The 8,833-nt window shown below is 43.4% G+C and overlaps 1 pseudogene across 1 annotated transcript in view; it reads right to left on the reverse strand.

Moving 5' to 3' along the window:
* The window catches only part of LOC311369779 (cytoplasmic protein NCK2 pseudogene), a 28,304-nt pseudogene extending 19,752 nt beyond the window's left edge, over positions 1-8,552 (reverse strand). The window contains exon 1 of the transcript in view: positions 8,477-8,552. The product of the transcript in view is annotated as a cytoplasmic protein NCK2 pseudogene (transcript). The remainder of the gene's footprint in view (positions 1-8,476) is intronic.
* Positions 8,553-8,833: the final 281 nt, after the last annotated feature.

An 8,833-nucleotide genomic window follows, 5' to 3' on the forward strand; every position in this document is an offset into this window, starting at 1 on the left:
AAAAAACATTCAGGATCAGAATCATAATGGAAATATTCGCTTCAATCCACCTACAGCAAGTAATCACTAAAGAGCGCGTGTGTGTTGAGTGTGAGACGGAACAAACTGCCCATTAAGGCATGTTGAACCCACGCAAGAACCCTGAAACGGTTATTATATCTGAGGACAAGCAATAAAATCACTTAGTTTTGGCACTCGTAGCGAAAAAGGCTTTCACCGTAATTAACAATCACATAAGTATCAGACAAAAGGACACTGGGCAAACTGCTCACCATCATGGACAACGACTGTTATCCACTCTACAACGCCATCATCAAGCAGAAGAGCTTGATCACCTGGAGGCTACGCGCATTGCCATGCAAAACTGACGTCGGAAGTCATTTGTCCTCAGGGCCATACAATTGTACAATCAGACAATTAAAGGGCAAGAGATATAGAACATACGTACACTGTTCACATTGTTTACTGGCTAAATTAGCCCTTATGCACAGCCCCTCCCTCCTTCCACCAGCAATATTGACCGTTGATTTGTCTCTCCTACTGTTTGCACTATTCATCATAATGCACATATTTATTGTTATTATTATTATTTCTCAAACTATCCTTGCACTGCTACAGTTGTTATAGTTTTTATATTATTACAATGTCTATATAGTTATTTTATATTGTCCCTATTTAATTTAATGCTGGTCTCTGGATTTTAGAATTTATCCTTGCACTTCCTTTCCTATTTGCACTACCATCATGACACGCACTATCGCCGAGCACCTTACCATTCATACTGTATTACTGTATCAAAGGGTCAGTCCCTGTCCATGTGGCCATATTATTTTATTTAGTTTATTTAGTATCTCTTATTGTCCATAGTATTCATGTAGATCTCTTTTTTATAATCCTGTGTATGTTATGTGTGATGTCTTTAAAGCTACTGTGACCTTGAATTTCCCCTTGGGGATCAATAAAAGTATCCATCTATCTATCTATCCAACCACTTTGTTGACGTCAGTTCCACGTTTAAAGTCGTCGAAACCTCAGAGATATCATCTACCTAGCTAGGCACAGGCAACATCAGTACGTGACATGTGAGGCCCTGGGGTATATATAGCACTGCCAATGTAATTTACGACAAAAGACATTCAAGAAAAGGGGGGTTGAAGACAATATGGCCGACACGGCTAAACCATGTAGCGGAGCGGCTAGCCATCGAGGTCACTTAACCTTGGGCCTACACTGTTCACACCACCCCTGCACTCATGTACTGTGCAACTACTACTACTATTCTAGGCCTACTGTATTCTAGAAAGCAACACTCTTGTTTAGAAAGCGACAGTCAAGATTTCAAAGGCAAGCATTCATGTACAGTATCTTGTCCACCTCAGAGCTTTAAAACTAACAATTAACATTAAGTAAAAACAATAACGGTTAAATAAAGTTTTGTTTTATGGAGTAGCTTTAACGGAAAACAGTCAACACTGCTTAACCGGTGAATTATTAAATGGGGCGGCTGGCAACCCTACCGATATAACAGTGGATATAACTGTTTAAGAAGCATGCGAGTGACATAGCAAATATATCACTTTCCCTCACGGGGTTAGGAGTAGCCTGGTGTTCCTCAACATCTGCAGTGGAAGGTCACACAGAGCCTCGGAGGAACCGCCGGAAACACAAACAGATGGCCGCAGTGCCTCCACACACACACACACACACACACACACACACACACACACACACACACACACACACACACACACACACACACACACACACACCTGGATAATGGCTGACATTAAGTGTGTGTGTATGTGTGCTGCTGGTTTAATTCATGGTCCAGTAATCTCAAGAACTGAGTAGCCAGAATCACTCACACACACACACACACACACACTTAATTATTTAGGTGTGTAAAAGAGAATGGGATGGGGCCAGAGCTCATAGCACGCACAGCGAGAGATCAGCCAAAGAAAAGAGAGAAACAACCTCTCTCAAGTTAAATAAAGTCGCCTAGACAGCAGACACACAACACTATGTTAATTACTACATCTCTTTGCTCTTCAAATCAAGATTGTCACTAAACTGTACTCATTGGCCCCTTAAACTGTGGATACAGAAATGTTACTTTCCTTTTGCACCACCTTGAACCTAACACATTTATCTACAATATGCCAACATATATACGGTTGGCCAAGCCACTGATTTATTTATTGGATTTATTCACACGTAAAACAAAAACGATCGAAGAAGACCGAGTGTCCAGCCGGACTCCCTGCTCCCGCAGCAGGAAGCAGGAAGGAGGGGAGGTGAGAGGTCAGGTGACAACAGCTAGATGTTTCCCATTCCCTGTACCCTGAGATTGTCTTCCTCCTCCAGTCTAACCAGGCCACTGCAAGGATGGAGCCGGCTTAATGGAAACCCATACCTTTTGTGGGAGAAATATCGACAGGACACAGAGCCACTCACACACACACACAGAGCCACACACACATACACAGAGCTACACACACACACACACACACACACACACACACACACACAGCTAATTAGCGCGGCATACGCTAGCTGGCGTGTCATGTACTGCATGCTTTCCCACAGGGAATCGACCTATACGCATCCGGGGCCACGGTCGGAGACATCACGTTGTCTTTTCCCCTTTTTTCTTTCACATGAATCCAGAGCTCCGGAAGGGGTTAAACATTTGGAACGACACACGGGGCTATGGAAGCATAAAAAATAGCATAATAAGAGCCATGCACCACAAACATTGTATCATTAGAGAAAATGTTGTAGGACCTGTGCGTTGCAGATGACTTAAAAGAGGACGTCAAGGGTACTGTGTATTCTGTCCAACCACGGCCCACTTTCTATCGAGGTCCGCTCACTGACTTGCTCCTTACACTCCGCTGCCAGAACCCACAACCAGCAGGGCTCTGGGAATGTAACAGCGCTAGATTAGATCAAAAAGCCAATTACACGTCAGGATATGGATAACTATTCCGGGACGCTCTCCAAAACATCCTGTGCATATTGTAAACACTTCATCTGTAGGACATTCTGGCGCTGGTCAATGGGAAGAAAAGTGGAGCACAATAGTAGTAGCTTCTAAACATTTAAATTAACTTATTATTATATGACACTCAATTAAACATGACTTATATGTTGTTCAAAGCTTTAGTGTCTGATTAGCGTGTGGATGTTGATAGCTCGCTTTGTGACGGTAAAGGAGGACACTGGAAGGCAGAGGGAGAAGTGTCTATAGGGTCCCTCGCTTGAGACACAGAGAGCTCGAGGCTGGCTCCCTGTAGGCAGGCTGACCGTGACTGCACAAAACAAGAGCATGGCCCTTTAAGTTAGGAGGAAACTCAAAGCAAAGAGAAGCAGGAATAATAGCGATGCCATATACATTAAGGCTGAATGGAAAGTTGTTTTCAAGATTTACATTTAAATATGAAGTGCAGCAGTCTGTTTTGATATGTTATTCTACAGAATGTTGTGTAAATTAAGAAAAATACAACTGCACATTATGGGCTGTCACAGTTAAATAGTATCATCTATCCCTGAGTGGCCCAGGTGTTTTGCAGTGGAGGCCTCAGGCTCAAAGCCGACATGAAGTTTGCCATCATTCATTTCTCATTCATAACGTTTCGGCTGTTTTTTCCTGTCCTTTTCTTGGCAGATATCTGAAGAAGGCTTCATGTCTGAAAATGAAAAAAAAAACTATCCACTGAAATTGATCTGATGCAGTATTTATGCTGTGTTTTAGTCAACACAGTCCAGAGCGCTGGTCTCTGCCTTCTCGGCATTGAGTTTGAAGAGCTTATAAGTTTGATTATAAGATTAAGATTGATTATAAGTTTCATTAAGTTTCATTTGTTGTTCGATTTTTTACAACATTTATTGCTAACAATATAAAGAAAAGGAAAATTTGTAGGGCTGTCCCAAGCATTTCGTTAGTCGACGAATATCCCTCCGGACTACTTGTAGACTAATTGTACCAAATCTTTCATTTATTTCATATTTGAGAAATGTCAAGTTGCAAGTGGGGTGTTAAATCCTAACCATGTATATATTTTATTTGTTTTATGGGCACATCTGGTGAATTCCTTTAATCTGCGTTCCTAACTATCTGCTTCAAGATTTATTGATTGATTCTGAATCTGATTTATAAAATAAAGGTTGTTTTTGGTGCCAAACATACGGCATTACAAATAAATCCATAGTGGACAGGGAGACGTGGATGAGTTGAAACAGGTTGATGAGGAGAATAAGCAGAAATTGTGGGCTCAAACATATGAATCACAATGGATGGGATTGCATTTATCTGACTTTTCTTTACAAGTGAAACCGTTTTGTGGTCGGCTTTCTCTCTGCGTGTGTCTTGGATGCAAACGATGCATCCCTTTATATGGACAGCGTAATGCTTGAAGCAACAAGGCAAACCAATACTATCTAACACTCCCCGTTTATAACACACAGTACCGCCTGGAAATCTGTTCAATATTTAATGGCTGCATTTATCACAACCTATGATAAAAAAGATACATTTATTCTCCATAGCCTGCCGCATGCAATATCTCCAGTCTCCTGCTGACCATTAGGAATAAAACATAAAAGGTAACTAGATAAAACCTTGACGTAAAGTATTCATAATGTCACATTTACAATATGTTGTTGCCTCATTGCAGTTGGGAATTATCCCTAATGCATAATTTATAAGATGTATAATTCACGCACAACTGGTCGTTTCAACCAAGCGAGACTTCCTTAAAATCATCCTGAAAGGAATTACAGGATTTTCAATCTGCTAAACCTATGAGGCTATACTTGCCAAGTACATTTAACAGAAAATGTATTTTAATTTAAAAAAAAATGCTTAAGGGGAATTGTGGCTTTGAAGGTAATAAAACATTAAAAAGTTGCTTGGTTCAATATTGAAAACCAGATGTACATTAAAAGCGATTGTAGGACTCTTACATGCATAGGTTTTAATTTAACTTAAAAACAGGTTGTAATTTAACTTCAAAAATGAAACCTTCCCAAACTCTCTCTAGAACAGCCTGTTGGTTCATTAAAATGTATATTTCAACCGGGATAAATAAAGGAAGTGGTCTATGCATGGAAAATGCATAGACCATATAATGTCGATATCATATAATGTAAGACCAGGCTATAATGTCGGTTCCTTCATAACATTCGAAGGCCGAAACGTCATCCAAACAAAAGATAAATACATATTGAGCCGGGTGTGCGACACTGGGTGTGTGTGTGTGTGTGTGTGTGTGTGTGTGTGTGTGTGTTTTACTGGCTTGTGAAGAAAGAGTCCCCTGAAGACACCACCAGGTAAAGACTTCTAGGTGTTTGTAGACACCATGTGGGGGTTGTTAAATCATTCTTATTTATTCGCCATCACACCCGGCGGGGAACATCCCGTGATGGCTCTGTTCCCGGGTTTGGCTGTGTGGGGGGGTTGGGATGACGGTCAGGTGCAGCGTTGGAATGCTGTGGCTAATGTTCAGAAGGATCCGGACTCCCCATGTCATGCATGATTCACAACATCTCCATCCGCCCCTGTTTGCCGAGTGAATTCCCAATGCGTGGTCCGATTTTTTGGAGTATAATACACTCTGAACTGTGAATAATACTAATAATACACTCTTAATAATAATAACAACAATAATAATAATACACTTTTATTTTATTTAGTTTTAAAGAAAATGATTACAGATATGAAGCTGATAGACATTCACTGTTTTGTTGTCTTCAGGAAAACAGTGATTCAGACTTAGATACCAGGGAAAGGGAAACAATAAGGCTGTGTCATCATAACCATATGATAATAACTACTAATAACTAAACTAATAACTAAAACTCTCAAGGCAATATCTACTTATGCTCATACTACAGCGTGAGCTACATTAGCCAGCACTTCACACACACCGGGAGCAGAAGGTAACGTGCATGCTGGTGCATTGCACTGGTGTCATTTCAAAGGACAAACAGAGCTTCCACAACAACAAGACAGAGCTCTTAACCAGGAGAGCTCTGGATCTCTGCTAGACAAGGTAGGTCTATTGTTTTGCTTGTTTCTTCTGACATGAGCACTGCGCTCACAATCGTTTTTCATGTGCGAGTTGGGAATAAAATCACGAAATGTTCTATCACCTCTGGATGGTGGAAGCTGGAGTGTTGACATCATGGGTCCAGGTTTAACGTTCTCAAATCGGCCTGATTAGGAGAAATCATGTCAATGGTCCAACTTTTTCGCAGAAACTGAGAATGTTGCAAAAATAAATTCCCAACACGCATGTGAAGCAGTTGGCTCTTATTTTAGAAACTAGCTGAGTCTGAAGGTTCTCCTTAAAAATAGGCTCCTGTGTGGGAGGGGCCTGGCCAAGCTTGGGGCCTCAGAACAGTGTCCCTCACTGTTCTGAGGCCCCAAGCTTGGCCCGGCCCCTCCCACACAGGGGGGCCTCAGAACACCAATGTAGTCACTTGGCTCTGGGTGTATTGAGTCCAGGGTACCAGAAACTCAGGCTCCATCAGAATGATGCAAGCTGCACCTGGTCTGAGCCCAACTGTTGTGCTCCCATAGTCTTTCTTCAATAAGGATTTTTTGAGAGCACAATGGTTTCCCACTGGGTCTTGTGGAAACTGTGGCTTGACCACCTTAAAGGGTAACCCTGGGCCGGGGTTCACCAACCTGTGGTACCGGTACCGTCGGTCAGTGGCAGTTTTAGGCACGGGCAAAGCAGGCAGCCACCTGTCAACAACTCCGCCAGCCCGTAATCGCGGGTTTCGCCCAGGGCGTAATTCAATGTAGAACCGCTACTGCCGTCAGTGGTTGGCAAGAGTACCACAGTTGGTAGGTGGGATTTTATTCATGACACATTTATAATAGAAAAAAGAATGAGCATATTTGAAAACAAACTTTGGAAATATTGTTTTTTCCCAAAATCGTGTTGTTTTTTGTACATTCCATCCATAAGTTTTCCATTTGAATGTTTACCACAGATGTTTTGTCTTCATTATCGTTTGCTGAATAATCCCACTGGGAGCTTAAGGAGTGATGCTGACCTCTTCTTTCCACTGCTTCCTGCAGTAATAACTGTGTATAACGTGGGGGCTGGCCCTCTTTGCTCAGCCACTGCATGAGTATCCATCTATTTTTTACCTTTTGAATTGAGGTTGACCGCTAAAGACCTTGGTGACGATTTAGTGATCCACCCAGAGTCATAGGTTGGGAACCACTGCCTCAGGGACTGACTGTGACAGGTAGATTGATGCCACTCCCTATTTCAACCACCCAATTAAAAAGCACTGACCTGAATACAGACAGTCTCAACATGTCGGCCCCGTTTGGTTTAAGGATGACAGTTATTACAGCCTATTATACCAACACCAAAACGTGAGAGGAAAATGTTATGAAACTGGCCCAGCTCTTTGGAAAATAGCATTCACAGAACGTAGACCAACATGTGACAAGGCAGGTGAGAACATCTATAACAAATAAGCTCTTTATTGAATGTCAACAGCTGGTCTTTTGAGTCCACTGCCCACTCTCATCGGGTTTGCATCATGAATTAAAGCGATTTGGGAGTTTATATTTGTCCTGATAAAATGACGTTCGCGGTAGGCTACACTACATGTAGAACAACACTCGGAAAACAAAACCACCCAGCAGCCATCCCTTCCTCCTGCTCCTCAATGTACACACACACACACACACACACACACACACACACACACACACACACACACACACACACACACACACACACACACAGGATCTTAGTATTGGTTAGATGTCGCTTGTGAACCGATGACATCTCCACATCCCAGTCCGGACTAGACTCCGTGATGACTTAAGGGAACTTAGATTAAGAAATAAATAGATTGTATATATTTTTAAAAAGATTATACTATAATCACCAGCTAAGCCTGATCACGTCTAAAAGCATTGTTGCTTAGAAAGATCTCAAAGCGACGCCAACTCACAACAAGACACCCCATGAGTGCAGATAAACATCCGAGGCATCAGCTTCCCCTCGTCCTTCGATCTCACCGAGTGATCAACACGCCTAGAAATGCACATCAACGTGATACATGATTTTGGCAAGCGTTGTCCAGAACACAACACCCCAAACTTGTTCTGTGAACCGTGTTGCCAGATTGGGCCAGCCCAATCTGGCAACTCAACCTGGTCTTGTTCACTGTCTATGAACCTCTTTTGTGTGGCGCGGTGGACAAAGGAGCGGACGAGCCGCATGCACTGACCGCCGCGCTCTGCTCCCACAACAACAGAAACGTTCCGCGTCCAACGCGTTCAACCACACCATCTCAGGCACACACTCATATTCTTCATCTGGCTCTCAACTGGACCCTTTCTAACTCCCCGAGGATCGCATTTCCCCCCATCATCAGCACCCGCCATCCTGAAAGATGTGCAACTTTGTCGGACCCTCCGCCGCTGGATCCTTCTTACCTCGGTCGGTCACCGCGAGAAGGAGGATGAGCCGGAGACCGGAGGGAGAGAGTCAGGTGGTGGTGTCCAACCCGGCCGACGAAGTTGTCCAGGAGTCGCCCTCCGGTTTAATCCCCCGGTGAAATCGCCCGCGATGTTTATGTTTTCGTGGCTGATGTTTGACGAAACGAGGCCCCAGCTGCTACCTTACCGTGTGTGTGGCCCGGTCGCCTATCACTACCACTACTACTACCGCCGCCGCCTCCCGCCTGCAGAGTCCTACTGCTGGCTGCCAGGAGCCGTGACGTCAGAGGGGCCACGGGAGAGAAAGCTGAAGGGACGCACGCGCGCGCGTGCACACACGCACACGCACGTATG

Source organism: Micromesistius poutassou (assembly GCF_964030765.1).
Source record: "Micromesistius poutassou genome assembly, chromosome: 24".
NCBI classification, from domain to species: Eukaryota; Metazoa; Chordata; class Actinopteri; order Gadiformes; family Gadidae; genus Micromesistius; species Micromesistius poutassou.